We start from the raw sequence: 20,151 nt of genomic DNA on the forward strand, positions 1-20,151 counted from the left end.
TCCAAACACACTGAAAAAATTATTTCTTTATCTGCATTATTTATACAGTTTTGAGAGCTTTTTTGGAGGAAAAAAAAAGACAGTAGTTTTTCCAGCAAGAACAAAAGTTTTTTATATGCATGTTGTTTGATGTTTACATATTATTTGAATCCCTAGGAATTTTTTCTGTTGAAGATATAACTTTAAGGTAATATTTTTTCACAATCAGCCTAAAATAAAATTGTGCATTGAATAAGCGTTTTCAAAATTACTAGATTTTTTACAGGGTGATATTATAGTTATGCATTAGTTATGCATTTGAATTTTTTTCTTTTTAATTTTACTTAAAAGGGAACCGTAGAAACTGTTCTAATTGACATATAGGCAAATGAATGCGCAGATTTACTGAAGGAGCCATAATGCTGAAAAATAAAGAGTTTTTCTGCGAAAAATAATGCAAAAACTTACAGATTTATAGACTTAAAAAATTTTATACACTTTTAAATTTTTTAAAAATTTTAGCCATATTATTATTTTTTGAAAAGTAAAAATAATTGATTTTCATTAAAGTGTGCCAACCATGAAGCTTAAAAGATGTTTATTTCAATTTTATTTTTGAAAAAATAATTGTTCTGAGAATACTTTGTTTCCTTAATCATTGAAGAGTAAAATTAAAAAAAAATTTTAAAAAAATTGGATGAGTTCTGGAATTTTGGTTGTAAGAATTTTTTTATAAAATCATTTTCTATAACGAAATGCAAATAATATTGTTTCATAACAATATCAAATAGTCATATATGTTTATCGTAATGAGTTATATTGAGTTATTCTAATAAAAAACTGAAATTTCACTACTTGAAAATATTTAAGAACCAGTTAATAAGCTATAACAAAAATATTTTACATTCTTCATAAAAAGATTTAAACTATTTATTATAGTTTTCTCTTTATACAAATCTGCCATCCGAGCATTGCCAAAGATGACGTCACAAAGTTACTGAGAGGCCTCGGCTCTCTGTGGCTACGGTTGAACTGACCAAATTCTGAGTTTACGACTACCAATGTTCAACTCTAAAGTCTTGTAATTTTGAACCCAACCCAGGAGACAAGAAAAATCCTGGATCAAGTATTGGGAAAACTAACTTCCGTGGAAGAATTTCTGATGGAAATAACCCGCATTTGAGTTACATGAAGAGGAAAACTACGAAATCTTTCCCCGATTAACCTAAAAGCAAGGAGACTCTAACCCATTATCCGCCTACCACTGTTGATATTTTACGTCATTGTGGTCGGTGCGAGCCAGGTGCAGAATTCATATCAACCAGTCACTGCTGGGATTGAACCTGTAGCTCCTCATTGAGAGGCGATCTCTATTCCCTGAGCCACTATGGCCTTAGTACAAAATGATTGAAACCATCAAAACCTGTTTGATTGTTGAAGAAAACAGAGAATATTTAAAGGGTAATTATTAGAAATTTCTCCAAGTTTCATCAAGCAATCAAAGTGGTTTTGATATTTTTCATCCAGGCCTGTCTCGCTAGTGTTTTACCAGATTTCGATATCGCTTCCGTTTCTTTCTTATTTAGATATTAAATTATGATCTCTGATGTGTTTTTTCAGTTCAGTTTCAACGTGCAATCTCTAATATTAACAACTATTACGAATACATTTGTTTATGACGTATAGCTTTATAGTAGCTTTCGTTGGCATATAGGAAAATGAAACAGTGATAGCAGCATCTCCCAACAATTTTTTTAAATCAAAATACATTCAAATTATGTCGTTTATACCAGAGTTGACCGCCGATTACAGCAATCGATTACAACTGTAACTGATTACTGATAATTACAGCTATGTAATCAATTACTTGTAATCACGATTACAAGTAATCGAAATTTTTGATTACATCAGAGTAGAGCGAAAATGTAATTGATTACATTTTTCAATTACAGTAATCAATTACTTGTAATCATGATTACAAATCTTTTTATTACAACTGTAATCGTGATTACAATACTCGATTACAGTAATCAATTACTTGTAATCATGATTACAACTTTCAAGAATTTTTGATTACAACTGTAATCGTGATTACATAACCAATTACTGTAATCAAATACTTGTAATCGTGATTACAAGTAATCATAATATATGATTACATGTAATCTAAATACTCGATTACAAGACTATTGTATTCTAATAAATGATTATATTTTACAGTAGATAGTATAATGTATCTTACAATGATACATTTCGTACGTATTTACATGTATTACATTTTATACTTATTTGTATACGTACAAATGAATGTAACTAAAATATATGTACATATGATTTTATCTAGCGCATATGTACAGACATTTCAGTTACACACACATGTACATACACTTATATTGTAGGTATAAAATATATGTACGTATGAATATAGCTAATGATTACGTATGTATGTGCAAACAATGTAGACATGTACATTTATACACAATGAACATATGCATTTTATGCAAATATTTGTGTACGTAAAATGTATATTTATGTTTATGCACGCATGTATATACAGGTACTTGTTGTTTGTACAAACATACATACATTGTGTGTACAATGTATTTCCCATGCATGCATGTACAATTTATTTGTGAACAGTATAATGTATGTATACATGTACAATATAGATATATATGCAGTATGTACAATATATGTATGTATACATGTACAATATAGATATATATGCAGTATGTACAATATATGTATGTATACATGTACATGATATGCATGTCCAATGTATGGGTGTACATATACATGTACATATATGATTATGGGTACATGTACATATATGATTATGGATGTACATATACATGTACATATATGATATAAGGATGTACATATACGATTACAAGTAATTGATTACTGTAATTGTTTGTTGTAATCACGATTACAGCTGTAATCAAAATTATGCTACCTTGTAATCATGATTACAAGTAATTGATTACTGTAATCAAAAAATGCAATCGAATGCATTTTTGGCCAACTCTGGTTTATACATTGAGTTTCACTTTCATATATTCAAAACATTTACGAAAATGTGCATTTTAAATTGAATTTTAGTCTGTATTCAATGATTGCATACTAGTGGAGACGTTGATAGTTAACAGTTGATGATCGGAGCGTTTGCTTTGAATTAAATTTACATTGCGTATTGACTGCATATTGATATTTTTATATTAATAAATAAACTCTGCACGTGTATTAAAATAATAACATATTTATTTTAATTTTTCTTAAAAGAAGTTAAATAGTATACTGTAAAAGATTACGACTTTTTTATCTAGTAACGCTCTTCTAAAATTTCTTAGATCACTTTTTAAGTAAGTCCAAACGTTACTGATAATTTTATGTGAAATAGTAAGTCTATAAAGTGATTAAACACTTATTTTCTATAATATTTATTTTCGTAAAATTAACAAATCAATATTTTTTAATAATTATAAAGTATGATACACTGGGAAAAGATAATCTTGAAAACTACCAAAATATGATTAAATTTACCGTGTTTCGGGCTCTATGGAAGCACCAAAAAGCTCGGTGACGTTTACCGAATCGCTTCATTAATGATTTTGGTTAAATTAACCATAAAATATAATGCTATAATACGTGATAAAGTTTCGTAAATGTGGCAAAATTTGGTAATTTTATCCTGATACCTTAGACCATGACGTAAAAGCTATTTATTCGGTTGAATTAATTTTTTAGTTTTGTATTTTTTACAAAATGTGTCATAAAATAAACTATAATTTTGAAAAGCAGAATTTCCAGTGAAACATTGTCTTTGAAAGGAAATATTACCGAATGAATGGTTTAAATACTGTATATTTTGGTTTTATTATACAGTATTATGTTTTTTTACCAGAAATGTCATTAACATACAATACTAAACTTAAACACATTTTTTTTTAGATAAAACATGAGCCATAGTTAGTATGAAATATAGTTCAAATCTATTCGATTCAAATAAAATCAATGGTCTATCATATGATAATCCGATTTGATGTGAAGTAGTACCAGAGTTGGCCAAAAATGTAATCGATTACATTTTTTGATTACAGTAATCAATTACTTGTAATCATGATTACAATTTTCAAAAATTTTGATTACACTGTAATCATGATTACAATATTGATTACAGTAATCAATTACTTGTAATCGTGATTACAAAGTATGATTACAGCTGTAATCATGATTACATAGTCGATTACAGTAATCAATTACTTGTAATCATGATTACAATTTTCAAAAAATTTTGATTACAGCTGTAATCATGATTACAATTTTGATTACAGTAATCAATTACTTGTAATCATGATTACAAGTAATTGCGATTACAAGTAATCACAACAAAAACGATTACAAGTAATTATGATTACAAGTAATCAAAATATATGATTACATGTAATTTGATTACATGTAATTTGATTACATGTAATTATGATTACATGTAATCTAATTACACGATTACAAGACTATTGTATTCTTATAAATGATTATATTTTACAGTAGATAGTAGAATGTATTTTATAATGATACATTTTGCACGTATTAACATGTACTGCATTTTGTACGTATTTGTATACGTACAAATGAATGTAACTGAAATGTATGTACATATGATTTTATCTAGTGCATATGTTCAGACATTTTAGTATCACACACATGTACATACACTTATATTGTAGGTATAAAATATATGTACGTATGTATATAGATAATAATTACGTATGTATGTGCAAACAATGTAGGCATGTACATTTATACACAATGAATATATGCATTTTATGCAAATATTTGTGTATGTAAAATGTATATCTATGTTCATGTACGCATGTATATACAAGTACTTGTGTTTGTACGAACATACATACATTGTCTGTACAATGCATGTCCCATGCATGTATGTGCAATTTATTTATGAACAGTACAATATATGTATGCATGTACAATATAGGTATATCTGTAGGATGTACAATATATGTATGTATACATGTACATGATATGCATGTCCAGTGTATTTATGTACATGTACATAATATGTTCATGCTCAATGTAAGTATCCAAATATGCATAATACATTTGTGAACTATTGTACGTACATTGGGCGTATTTATATTTCACATATATTCATACATGCATTCGACATGCATAACGTACGTACATACACACATTTGAGATGCATATATTGTACAGATGTATATACATATAGCGTACAGATGTATATACATATAGCGTACAGATGTATATTCATATAATGTACATATGATGAAATGAACATATAATGTTCATATAATGTACATATGTGTGTACATATACAGTACGTATGTGCATAAATATATTGGGCATAATTCTTTCGTACAAATTTTACATGTGTACATGCATGCTATCCCTATCTATGCATATGGTGCAATGTATATATGTACAATGAATGTATCCACACATGTACAATACACGTATGTTCCATGTATGCATATCCATATGTACTATATATGCACGTACAATACATGAATGTATGTACATACATTGTACATGCGTACATACATTACACGTATACATATGTACATTACATTTATGTCTAAATATGTGTACAATGCAATAAATAAAATGCATGTAAGTTAACTTTTAATGACTCAAGCAAGTTAAATGACAAAATCAAACGATATTTAAATTTAGTTTTCAGCTTTAATTGTTCTATATCATTTTGAAATTCTCTGAATAAAAAATTATTTTCAGGTATTTTCATGAAATGTTTGACAATACAGATTTATTTTTTTTATAACATAATGCATGATTCATAGAAATTTTTTAAATGGTAAGAAAAACGGTAAATTTTATGTGTGGAATTAATATTTAGAAATTCCAAATAAAATTATCGTTTGCTTTCTAAAAAATATGAGGTCGAGTTTCATATACCTTAGAATAATTTTAAAACAAATTTTAATAACTTTACTCATATAAATTTTTTTAATGTATGCACAATGTATGTGTATATTGTAATTACATATATTTAAATGTACGCACGTATTTGTACATTACTTGTAATTATGTACATGTATACGTTGTATGCACATGCATACATTGTGCATATAACTATTTTTTTGTACATCCATGCATTACATGCGCATAAGTATTAACAAAGTATGTAGTTATACAAGTACATACGTAAGTTGTACATAAGTACATACTTTGCGTGCACATATATCGATGTACATATAAATATGCATGTATACATGTACGCATTTTATTTACGCAACTATGTGCATATATTGTACCTTTAAATAACATTTTTACATATTGTACGCAAATACGTACAATTTTATATACAAACGTACATTGTATATACGTGCTATTATCGTAAATTTATACAATATATGCACTTAAGTACATAAAAGCATGCAAACGCATAAACATTATTTTCATATACGTTCATACATACATTGTCTATGTATACAAAGATACAAAACATTGCCTTTTTGTACAAACTAACATACATGCGTACATGTATCATAAATGCATAATTATATGTACTAAGCATATGCGCATTGCATTAAGTATATTACAATATAATTATGAATATTGTACGTACAAACAACGTTTGTGCATACATTGTATGTATAGGAATCGCAAATTGTACGTTCATGCGTGCGTACATTCTATGTACATAAAAATATGTAAACACATGAATACTTACATAAAAAATTTGACTATAGTATACAATCGTAATAACTTGTAATCGTATAGTTTGATTACAAGTAATCACAATTACATGTAATCAAATTACATGTAATCATGATTACATGTAATCATATATTTTGATTACTTGTAATCATAATTACTTGTAATCGTTTTTGTTGTGATTACTTGTAATCGCAATTACTTGGAATCATGATTACAAGTAATTGATTACTGTAATCAAAATTGTAATCATGATTACAGCTGTAATCAAAATTTTTTGAAAGTTGTAATCACGATTACAAGTAATTGATTACTTGTAATCGTGATTACAAGTAATTGATTACATAGCTGTAATTATCTGTAATCAATTACAGTTGTAATCGATTACTGTAATCAACGGCCAACTCTGAGTAGTACTTATATAGAAAATTTCGCTATAGTGAACCTTCAAGAAACCGAAATTTCGGTTCACTATAACCGGGGGTTCACTATATCCGTACTGCAAACAATTTTAACAAATTTTTCTGAACTGCTCCCTTTTATTACACATTATATACACAAATGACCAATAAAAAGAAATAGAAAAATTATTAAAAAACAATGTGTAGTAACGAAAAATGTGTAAACTTTTATTTTTTATTACTCTTCGTCTTGCTTACAAAAACTTTAGGGGTGTCCTTTATATAGGGATGGGAAACTGAGAGAACTGAAAAATGCTTATGGCTACATTCCACCACTCATTAGATAGTTTCAAAAATTGGAATATGTATTTTATGTAGAAATTTCAAAATTACCAAAATGTAAAGAAAAAAATCAGTCGAAGACAGAAAAAAGTTCATAATATCCAATTTCTCTCTTCTTTTGGTTTACTATATCCACACAAAAAATATTATATGTGTATAGCAAGACACGGGAGCAAACACTATATCCTGGAGTTCACTGTAAATCATGTTCACTAAAGCGGGGTTTGACTGCATAAAGTTATATTCCTTTATATGAGCAGCAAAGATCTACTGACCAATTTACTCTTGTCATTTTTTATTGAATTATCTTTTTGACGTTCTCCCTCCTAATTTTCATCCTGACTCCTCTCGTTATTAAATTCCTCTTTTGCCTTGTTATCAAAGAAACTGACACTCAACGAGATTCATCTTGTTTTAGTAAATTCCTCTGGAGTTTTCAATAAGTTTCTATTTTTAAAAACGTAATACGATAAAATCGCAAAACTGCGATGATTTCGAAAAAAACTGCGATGATAGATTAACAGCGCTAAACTAGGATGAACCATAAAAACTGCAATTTTAAAAAAAAAAAAAATACTACGATTTACGCGAAAATTGCTTAAAATTTCAGATTTTTTATCTATAACTTACACTTTAAATGGCAATTAGAACTTTTCTCAAGCTTTAAATTCGATTTGTAATCATTTTTGAAAGAAAAAAAAGTAGTACAGTATTACAAAGCCTTTTTTTAGATGTGTTACAAATTAGCTTAAAAAATTGATAGTTTGTATAGAGTTTTAATTCTTTTCCCCTTATTGTACTAATTTGTAAGAATCAGGATTTAACATAATTACAATTCTAGAAATACGAGTAGCAATAAAGTTTATACTTGTAACCTGAACATTTATTTACTGGTAGCACTAAAAAATTTTTTGGTAATCTAATATCATGGTGATACAAATTATATTTATTTTCCTGCTACAAATTAACTAGGTATTACTAATTAGCACTAGGTATACCTTTCTTTGGTTTGTTACTTGTTGTCCTTTTTTGTAGCTCCACACAATTAGATTCATTAAAAAAAAACATTTAGAAGTTCAACTCACCAAAAAATTTTTAACTATACGTATAATGTCATTTTACCCGTGAGAGTCAAAATTTACCACAAAGTTTACAGTTTTTACGATGAATAAGTACTTATAACAAGTTTTTCTTTATTGATTCGCATTGACCTAACAATGTTTAAGCTTATAGAAACACAATTTTAAAGCATAGGTATAAACGAAAAGTTAAAACAAAACAAAAAGTATGTAAAAAGTAAGGTTTAATGAAACTTTAAAAATGCTAATTTGATAACGCTGCCTCTATACGTCACGAAATAATCTATGTTACTCTTACTTGTGCTAATCTAGCACAGAAATACAAAATTAAATAATTAATAAAAGCGTGTTATAAACTCTTCCGTGGAAACTCATTTTTGGTAAAATAGAGCTGCAAGCTAGGAAATCATTGGTGCTAAATATTTACTACATCCCGAGGCAAGCTACTTCTTTAAGTTTTCTAATGAGTACATCAGTCGTTAGAAGGAGTTATCAAGTAAACAGAGACAACCACCGTCCTTCGAATGTATTTTCAACAAATTTGGTGGGAATTTTGGATTCGTAAATGGAACATATATGTGCATTAGTTCTGTCCTATATATTTTGTATAGATAGACAGATTTGAGAGAACGAGTTTCAATTCTGCAGGTAGCTATTCAAACACGATGTATTGAAGATAATGCAAATAAAGTATTAACCATTCAAACAGCATGCGTCTCTTAATTGGTACTGAAAAACGGCGAGAATCCTCCAATTTTCGATTCACAGACTAATTTAGTCACGACAACAATTCAGAATGTCACTTATTGATTAATGAAGTCTTCCCTTTAATAATCTTCGCAGGTTATTACAAACACTACATCATTTATGCAGTTTAGTATATCAGCTTATCATCAAACAGACATAACAGGTGAGGAATTTCCGGCAGTATTCAACCAGATAAGTCAATTTCCCACAAAGGTCATTATTGCCCATTAGAATGTAAAGTGATGCCACTCTTTGGAGTCTTAAATATAAAATAATAAATGCAGTGGGATCATTTCCTGTAATATCATTATCCATATATATATATATATATATATACCTTGATAATTTTAGGGATTTTGATTGAAAGAGGAAAATAAGGTGAAATGATGTTCACTTTCAATATTAATATGATATAAATAAATAAAAACATCTTTCATTTTGTCCTCTTTTGTTAATTTCATAGTAATTGCATAATAATAGCTTCAAAATAATAGCTCAATGATAATGATGGTAATATCTCAATCTTGTCATATCTGCTTTTTGATAGAAACGAAAATTTTTTCATACAATTGCAAAAATTTGTTTTTCCAAAGGTAATTCCATTCAAAAAATATAGTTTTAAATAGTTATAAAATATTTAATATTTTTTATACATATATATATTTATAATATGCGTTGAAAAAATTCTGAATCCCGATTTTTGAAATCCCCGTGTAGTAAATGGCGACTGATGCACGTTAAATCTGTTGAGTCACAAAGTCCTCCATGTTTTCGTAACAAATCAATACNAAACTCTGATATATATATATATATATATATGTACGTTTTTGATTTTATACATGAATAAAAAAATTCTTTTCCTCTTTTTTGTCTTGTGGAGAATAATTTGAATGATGTGGTTTTTAAAAAAGTTTTTTTTTGCTTAAGTGTCTAATTAGCTATTATACTTTTATATAACTAATTTACCAATTAAGACAATGATAAATTAATTTTATTTCATCATATAAAAAATTAAAATTATTATATTAGTTACTTTCGAAGCTAAATCATTTAAACTAAATCTAAAAAATAATCGTTATATTCAGCAATCCAAACCACCGAGAAATGCTATAAGCATATTGACAAAATGCATTAAGATTTATTTATTTGCTATGTATTCATTTCGATGTAATATACATAAACTCGATATAAATCTCTAATCTTCTACATTTTTTCCATTTCTTCTAGGAATTTCTTCACCGAAGGAAGAAAAAGTCCTGTCCACGTTTCCTGGTTGAGCATTTGTAGAATATGATCATCTTATAAAGGGAGAAAAGTTCGTGACGTTCCGGAAATAAAGAAATAAAAAAAAATAAAAAATACGGAGAACTCCGTCTCTGCAATCCATTAGTTTTATAAATCAAAAGCCCCTATTCTTCATTCCCTTTGCAGCATTTCTCCTCCCTTGTCCCCCATGGAAGAGTAGTTTTTTAAGAATGAATTTCCCACCCAAAACCCTGATTCTTCATACATGTACAGAACTTTGTTCAATTTTTCCTTAAGAAAAATATGCATTTTTAATATACATAATGTACATAAAGTAAACAAAAAGGTTTAGGACGAAAAAAAACTGATGCCTTAATATTGTGTGTCATTTTTTCTGTTTGTCAAATGTTTAGAAAATGCTCTAAGCAATGAAATGAAGGGTATTAAAATTGTATTTGAATCTAAATATAAGTAAATATTTATTCATTGAACTAAAGTATTGAGCAAAAACTGAAAACTATATTGTATTGCGTTTCAATTAAAATGACAAAAAAAACTGTGCGTACATTTTTTTTAACAAATAAAAATGAGCTGAACTGAGAACAAAATTAAGTACATTGCAAAAGATGCGAAAAAAATGTTCTTAAAATAAAACGAGTATACTATATTTTTAAAAAATCTAAATTTTTTATGGTTATTCAAAGTTTATTCACAACAGAATCAGAATTATTACACTCGACACTTCCGTATTATCCAGTCAAATTTTTCTTTTAAATAATTGTTTTTTCAATAATGCATTACTTATAAAATGTTTGTGTGTTCTAAATTTTGTTTAAAATTACAAGTCTAATCCTAAACTATCATTAAGAGAAATAGGGAATTTAATATACTTCAAAACGAAATTCGAGTAAGCATGTAAACGAAACTTCTTAAAAAGAAAATATATTATAATTATTTGGGAGCGTTAAATCTTTTCAAAAAACTTTAATTTAAAAAAGATTTTTTTTATTTTTAAAATTAGAATACTGATGTGCAAAATTTTATAAGGTAAGAATAATGAAGTATCAATTTAAATTTTAGATTACTAATTGTAAAAATTAAAAACTAAGTACAGTTTAACAAAAGCAAAAGTGACTATTTTCCATTTAAAAACCTAGTATCCATCTTAATTATAAACTTCTTTGCAGCATTAAAACATCATGACTCCTTGGTCATAAATAAAATGTCACACCATTAAATTTTTTATACGTTTTTAACTGAAAAGAATCAACCATAACGAACGTCTAGATCATAACAACTGAAGCACACTGTCGCTACAATTCCAACTGATAAAAATATTTTAATAAGTAGAAATATTTTACCCTGGAATGCTCATTCCATCTAATTATTTTCACACAACTTTGAGTTTAGTTTCACATAGCTATTGCTTTATTATTTTTTATAATTGAATTTTATATATAATTCTGATTTTTCAGCAATAGTGAGATATCAACTTAAACTTCCTCACACAGAGAATGAAGGCTCTTCTAGCAGAAAAAGTAATTAGTTATTTAGAAAAGTAAAAGTACTGGTTATTTCATAGAAATTTTTATTAATAAATTAAAAGAAAAAAAGAAACTTTTAGTGGCAAATAAGTTTATCGGATGAACTTCTCTCATCTGTAAATTCATCTTGAATTTATTTATACTTTTAGTTTAAAATAAACATATGAAATAATATTTAACAGTTTATGGTGTTTATTAATATAAACTTAAAATATAACTATAATTTTAATATAGAACAAAACCTTCATATAAATATTCAAACCCTAAAACAAGATTAAATTTATAATAATGAACTTAAAATTATTTTCTAAAATAAAAAAGTAGAAAAAGATTACAGTTATTATAATAATTATTTATCGATTTTACTTCAAAGGTGAGAGAAAGTTGTTCATATTATTTAGACAATTATTTTTAAAAAAAAGTTAACATTTCATTGATTCCATCTATGGAGTAGCAAAGCGATATTTACAAGAAATCTACCGAGATATGTTAAAAACTCTGTGGAAAAAAGAAGAGTCCTATAATTATAAAAAAAAACTTGGTTAAAAGATACTTTAAAAAACACTATGTAAAAGCATCTTACAAACAAAATTCAAACATTATCAATATAGACATAAATGAATTAATATGAAATACGAATAAAAGAGTTCACCCGATTTTCATTGCTTAGGGCTTTTCATGTACTATATATATTCTTGTATTTTGCATGTTCCCATTTGTTTTTTCTTTCTGCGTTGGAGCAAAAGTTTAAAAAAAATAATAATGTTATTATCAAAAATTTCTATCAATTTCCAAATTCACTTGAAACTAAACTTTTATATTCGGATACTTTTTATCAGTCACCGATGATCTAAATTACAAAAGATCTCCTACTCCTAAAACATATCGCAATGTCTCGTGGTCCTTTTTGCTATTTCTTATAGTTTATGCCACGTTAACCGTCCTTTTAATTGCCTCAAATGACGTCCATTTGTTTTCTTCTTCCCTGCATTAATGCATAATAAACATAAAAGAATGTATCAGATGTTGAAATTATCAGGTAATTTATTTAACAGATATTTAAAATAAATTAACGATCGATCATGAGACGTATCATGACATGGCAAAATGTTCAGTTATTAAGAAATAAGTATCAGTATAAAATTTCAAAATATTTTGCAATGTAAGAATATAATAATTTAACTAAAACAGTCATGTATAAAAAATTAAAAATAACAAAACTATTTAATTATTTAAAGTGCTATCCATTTACTTTTATGTAAAGTAAGAATTTGATTGTTTTAAAACTACTTAATAATCCCTTTTCAGATACTTTTATTTGCTTTTAATTAATATAAAAATGTATGCAAAAATATATCAGCTCAAAATCATTTATTATTTGTTGATATTATTAATATTTCTACCAAAAGCAAAGAAAAATTTTACATAATATCAACTTTAAGCATTTGTGATTTTAATTTATTAGGTTAAAATCTTGAATATGGTTACTTCGTTTTTTATCAAATAGCCTCATAGATTTGATTAAAAAAAATCAGTATAATGCATTTCCGAGATAAAAATTACTAGTTTCTCTTTGATTCGTTAATGATTTTTAATAATAAATTATTAATTAAAGAATTGTATTAAGAACTTCTAAATTTATGATGACTTATGATGACTTTTAAATTTACTAATTCTTTGACTCAATGCAAAAATCATCAATACTGAATATTTGAAATTTTAAAAAAATGGTTTTTAAATTTCTTAATAAAATAATATTGCTGTTTATTTAAAATAAATTACTGAATTAAATAACAAACATAAATGTGTTTAATTAATTATTGGTATTTTATGTATAATTACACAACTAATTATATATAATTAGATTTTCTAACGAAATATAGTTTTCATAATTGAAGAACTTATTAATTTATTATGTTATGCCTAAGTAACTCTGTTGCGAAATACAAAGACTACCAATATAAAATTTCCAAAAAGTTAAAACCTAAACATTTAAATTTTTTAAGGGTTGGAGTGGCAATTACTTTCAAATTAATGATATGATATTCCTTCTATGAGAATTTTTTATCCATTTAATTTGATTGTAAATTTTGATAAAAATTGCTATTAATTAACTTAATTTTTGACATGCATTGAAATAGTTTGAACTTACATTAGACTTCAGAATCATTAGCTAAACTTTTTCTAATGAAAGTAAATCAATTTATTTTAAAAATCATCGATATTATAACAGTTAAGAAACAATTGTAAAAATTTTTTTAAATTATCTATTTTATAATTCTATAATTGACAGCCCAAAAAAATTAAAGATAAAGCTTAAGAATTTCTGTTTGACTGTGCTTCCTATAAATTTGCGTCACATTCATTACTAAATAATACTTTGTGTAATTTTCATTTCCAAAGAACCCGAAAATTTAATTTATGAATATTTAGAAATGTGGTAAACAATGCTCGAAATTTCCCACAGTATTATTTACATCAGAAACGCTCTTAAAACTGAATTCCCATACAATCAAAGCCAAATAACTTCTTGGTGCTAAATTTTGTATTTTTCTATCAAAAATTCAACTCTAATGGCAACGCATCAAAATTATTTTTCCCAAACTTACTTTACACATACAATGCATACTATAGAGTTCAGTGAAAAGTTTCATCCAACTATCTGTCATGATTAATAATTGACAAATTCTTAAATAATAAAGTTAATTTTTGCTATTATTATTTCAGAATATATAATCTATATATTATTTCAGAAACTCTTAAACTGACTGTTTGAGAAGCATTTGAGACTCTGAATTGAAAAAAATTATGTCATTTTTAAAATATTTAATTTAATAAAATGTATGCTGTCATATTTTTGTCGCAATATTTTTGCAGATATTGAATGTATTGCTTGAAATATGTATCCAGGTAAAGTATTATCTTGCTGTTTCTTTATAAAGTGAAATACCATCTTTAACGAAAGTGCTTATAAATTATCAGATTATTAAAACTAAGTTAATTGTAAATTTTATCTCCTTTTAATTAATCTAAAACGTTGACTGTTGTTTAATTTCTAAGCCATCACATCCTGCCGTATTGTTAAATGTTTGAAATAAAAAATTAATTAAGATCTGTTGCAGCTCTAAATGTTAATGTTGAAATAAATATAAATACAATATATTTAAATTGTAAGAAACAAAAATACATTTATGTATGTTAACAAGGATCACACCTCTTGTATACAAGGAAGAAAAAATAGCCAAATAAATGAATCAGTATTGAATATGTATCATAACATTCATACGTCAATATTTTAACTGTGCAATTGTTTTCCTATTGATGCAAGTTTTGCTTGGCATTAAAAATATTTGTATATTTTAATATACATTTGGGTATACTAATAATTTTATTTGGCAACTTTATTTGCTATAACGTCCTTTTGTATGATTGTATAAATTTTAAGCTCCTTATATTTCAATACTTGTACGCACATTTACATATTCCACACACATATAATACCTGAAAGTTGAAATTTTTATAATTTAAATACATCGAAACTTAACTGTTGGTGCATATATATGACATAATTAGAAAGTACTATGAAATTTTGCAAATAACATCATTTTAAAAGCTAAAGTAACAAAAAATCTGTAGAAAATTATAAATAAAAAGAATTAGACAGATACAATTAGTATTAACTATAAAAACAAGATTTTTTAGAATTTTTGCGCACTTAATATAGTCGAACCTGCAAAAATCACTCCTAATTTTTTCAGATTTGATGCATTGCTTAAGTTTGATTAAATCAACGAATTTAATACAATTCAAATTTGCAGAATGTTTAAACCTATTGCAGAGAATGCCAAATATTGGAAATGATATTTAAGAGAGGAACAAAATCTTAACTTTAGTCTATTCCCTTTTTCTTTCCTTTTTAGTTTTTTTTTCTCTGAGGTGCCTGTAAATCATGCGACATTGCGAGATGTTACGTTTTAAGTTACTTCAATTCTACTTGCACGCCAAGTTGAGGGGTTGCTGGAAAATACAAAAGAATTGATCACATTTTTTTAAAAACATTTTGCAGGGAGATTTATGCCTTAAACAGGAAACACTCATTTAATAATTTTTTTTTTGTTTCAATGCTGTGCTTAAATTAAGATTTCAAAAATAATTTAACTACGAACTTAAAAAGACTATAACAAAAATAAAAGGTTAAACTAAAGATAAATTTTGAAAAAAAAAATGTTTAAAAAAAAAAAGGTTTTTCAAGCAATTTTGTTACGTGATTTCTAAGAAAGGAATTAGACATGAACTGTATTTCATTATTTTAAGAGTCTGATATAATGTTGATGGAAAAGAACGCAATCAATAAAAAAAAACTTTTGTTTATACTAATTCCTATTGCATAAATAATAACACGGATTAAAAAAAATTTTCTTATTCCAACTATTGTCAAAAAGCATAAAAACTTAAGATCTTGACGAATTGTCTTGTTTGAAATTTCTATTTTTTCGAAAATTTATATAGTTTTATGTTATGCGCAATATAATGCAGTATATATCTCTTTTCCAAAAAAGCGCTGTTTTTTATTTTTCAATTTTTCTGCAACAATGTCACTTTTTAATTTCTGTAAAAACTGTATAAATTTTAAAAAATTCTGTACAAATGTTTTTTGCATCTAACATAATACTGTAGAGCTTCCTGTTTTAGGTATTATTTAAAAGTACATCATTAGCAAGTTGAAATTATATTTTTTGACACAAATAGGAAATCAAATATAAAAATATAATATATTTACATAAATGGGAAAAACAGAAAAATAAATATAAAAAGAGGGTAACGAAAATTAAGTGAACATTTATGAGAGGATTTAAATCTCTAATAATTTCGCAAACTGAAAACAGGGAAGTTAATTATAAATTTAAGGAACAAAAAGTTAGGTATACATTTATGACAATATTTGTTACTCTAAGAATTTTGTGAAATTTTGGAGAAAAAAATAGAGAAATTAGTATTTATACAAAATGTAAAGAATTAAGCATAAATTTTTAAAGAATTCGGATTTCGAAAAGCATCAAAATATTGCTAAATAATTCTCTTTCGTTTTTTAGCTTAAAACCAGATTCAAATCATTGTCCTTCAAATCAAGAAATACGAATACAATAAAATTTGTATGAGAAAAATTTTAAGACTATTTGTTTGTTTGGATTCACAAAAACTGCATTGATAAAATTTTTAGGATGTTCTTTTGGTGATTTTTCTACAGTGAGATAAAAATTAATTAAGAATGTGTGCAAACAAATTCAGATCTTACTTGTATAACTGCAAATACATGTTTAACAGAATGGTAGAATTCTTTTAAAAAGTTAATTACAAAATAACACGGAAAGAGAAAAAAGTAACGAATATTAAAAAATGTCTAAAATCCGATATATATATATATATATATATATATATCGGATTTTAGACATTTTTTAATATTCGTTACTTTTTTCTCTTTCCGTGTTATTTTGTAATTAACTTTTTAAAAGAATTCTACCATTCTGTTAAACATGTATTTGCAGTTATACAAGTAAGATCTGAATTTGTTTGCACACATTCTTAATTNATATATATATATATATATCTTTTCAATTGCTGATAAAAACATTTTTCCATACGTGAAAAAATCATAAAGACTTTTGATATATAAAAAATCAATAAATTTTAAGAACTGATTTGTTTCCCTGTGATACACGATGTTTTCCAATAATTTAATTTTAAATTTCGCACTGTGCAATCTTGAACCTATTGAACGAAAATAGAAAAACAAATGCACCGATTCTAACTTTTAGTCTGATTTTTTTTTCATATCAAAAGATTAAAAAAAAATTAAATGATAATATCTATCTTTAAGTTTCATGAGAGAATAGGTTTTGAGAAACATATATCATTTTCAGTGCTTGGCATTCTGTATGAAAATTACTATTAAAGATACTCTTATGTGCAAATTTATGCTCCTGTTATATTTAGCGCATAATTCTAATTATAAATGAAAGTGATAGCATCTGTATTAAATATTAAGAAACAAATATTGTTCAGAAGTGGAACAAAAATATGCTAAATGTGCTTTAAATAATAATATATTATATATATATACATATATATATTTATTAATTGGGTGCCGTCTTCTTTACAATTTATGTGATGTTCTTGTAGAAGGAATCAAGAAATTATTGAAGAAATGTCTGATACACATTTCTGTTCAATTAGTGTTTGCAATTCAATATTCATTTGCGTCCAATCGCAGAGCTTCGTCTTTTGCTGTCTTGAAAATGTTTATATAGTTTCAATGATAAATAGAAGCATTAGCAATAATTAATAGACTTTAAATTAGTTCATTTAGAAATTCTTGAATCTCATTCACAGTTTAATAAATGCAAATGTAGGAAAGCTTCAACATTTATAAATCCAGTTCTTGATATGCAACTTATTTTATTATATTATTTAAGCGTTCTTTTCTTTTGCAGATATAAAATGTATGAAAATTCTACTCAGCATCATTAGTAGTTTTGGGACTGAGAAAAAATATGGTAAAAAATACCAGAATACGGTAAAATTTATCGTGTTTCCAGCTCTATGGGAACGTCAAAAAGATCGATAATTTTTACCGAAGCGCTTTTTCAATGATTTTGGTGAAGTTAACAATAAAATATGGTTTTATAATATGTGATAAAAATTTGGTAAATGTTTGTAAAGATTTAGTTATTTTATCATGATACTTTAGAGAAGGCCATAAAAATAATTTATTCGGTTAAATTTACTTATTTGCTTTATATTTTTTACAAAATGTGTGGTAATGAGAACTATAACTTTTAAAAGCTGAATTTTCGATAAATCATTAACGTTTGAACGAAAAACATTACCAACTGAATGGCTTAAATGCCGTATATTTTGATTTTATTAACCAGAATTATATTTTTTACCATAAATTTTATTACCATATAGTTCGGTAGTTTTATCAGATTATTTTTTCTCCTTGTAGCATTTTTCAAGCTATTTAGAGGAATAATGGCACGCATTGTATGAAACTTTATTGGGAAATACGTAACAAAGGAATGAAAATCAATGTTTTGCTTGTAATCACGTTTGAAAGTAAAATGTTTCAGTGCAACAATAAATAATACTAAATCAGTATTGAAGAGAACTAAAGAGTCACCTTTCCTTCCTTTCAATCATAAAATTAATTTAAGCAAAATGCAGATGTTTTATAAAACAATATAAGATAATCATTTAATAAAAAAAAATATACACCGAGTTGCACTTTTAGAATACCTTTAAAAATAATTTCTCCTAAATCAAAACTCCTTGGATTCATTGGTAAAAAAACCATTTCTTTACTGTAAGTCACCATTTAACCTTCCAGAAAGTGCATTTTTCATGCAAACTAAATGCACTATTATAAAATGTAATTTTTTAAGAGTATAAATATTACAATCATATTGTAATTGCTTATGGTTAAATTAGTTAAAATATAAAGATCTAACAATGTCAGCCAATATATTGATGGCACGCAATAAATATTTTTAAAGTTTTGTTAAATTACAAAATAATACGGAATTTTTTTTTTTACTCTTTTATGTGAAAGGAGTTATTAAACAAAAAAAATCCGTTGCTATTCGAAATTTTACCCCAGCTAATATCGTGTATTTTTATTCAAAATAAATTACTGAACAAATCAAAATGCATAGAATTAGAAAATAATTTAGTTTTACAATCAAAAAATTTTTTGTTTAAAAAACATAAATGTATCAAAAACCATAATTTACAATGAATGCCTCTCGTATATAAATGACTCTCGTATCTCGCATGCTATTGTAAATATCAATTTATAGAAGTTTGTTTATTTTTAATTCGTTCAAAATTATTTAGAATATATAATAATCTATATCGCCTTAAATATTTATGATTGTTACTAAACTAAAAAAAAATATTTAAATTGAACTTCAAAACGCATCTTACAGCAAAAAATAACTTTCAAAAAGTATGTCATCCAATAACTATAAATAATGCCCAGAAAAAAAATATTTCAACAGAGGGAAATGTGTTTTTCCATTATTTACCACCTATAATTTA

General features: G+C 26.0%; 1 protein-coding gene across 4 annotated transcripts in view; it reads left to right on the plus strand.

Annotated features, from left to right (window-relative positions):
- Nucleotides 1-12,127, plus strand: part of LOC122270414 (uncharacterized) — a 118,140-nt gene extending 106,013 nt beyond the window's left edge. For all 4 annotated transcript variants that reach the window (XM_043047651.2, XM_071186093.1, XM_071186092.1 and 1 more), the window contains exon 3: nt 10,493-12,127. The gene's annotated coding sequence lies outside the window, so the exon portion shown is untranslated. The remainder of the gene's footprint in view (nt 1-10,492) is intronic.
- The last annotated feature ends 8,024 nt before the right edge of the window (nt 12,128-20,151 follow it).

This window comes from Parasteatoda tepidariorum, chromosome 10 (genome assembly GCF_043381705.1).
Source record: "Parasteatoda tepidariorum isolate YZ-2023 chromosome 10, CAS_Ptep_4.0, whole genome shotgun sequence".
Taxonomy (NCBI): Eukaryota; Metazoa; Arthropoda; class Arachnida; order Araneae; family Theridiidae; genus Parasteatoda; species Parasteatoda tepidariorum.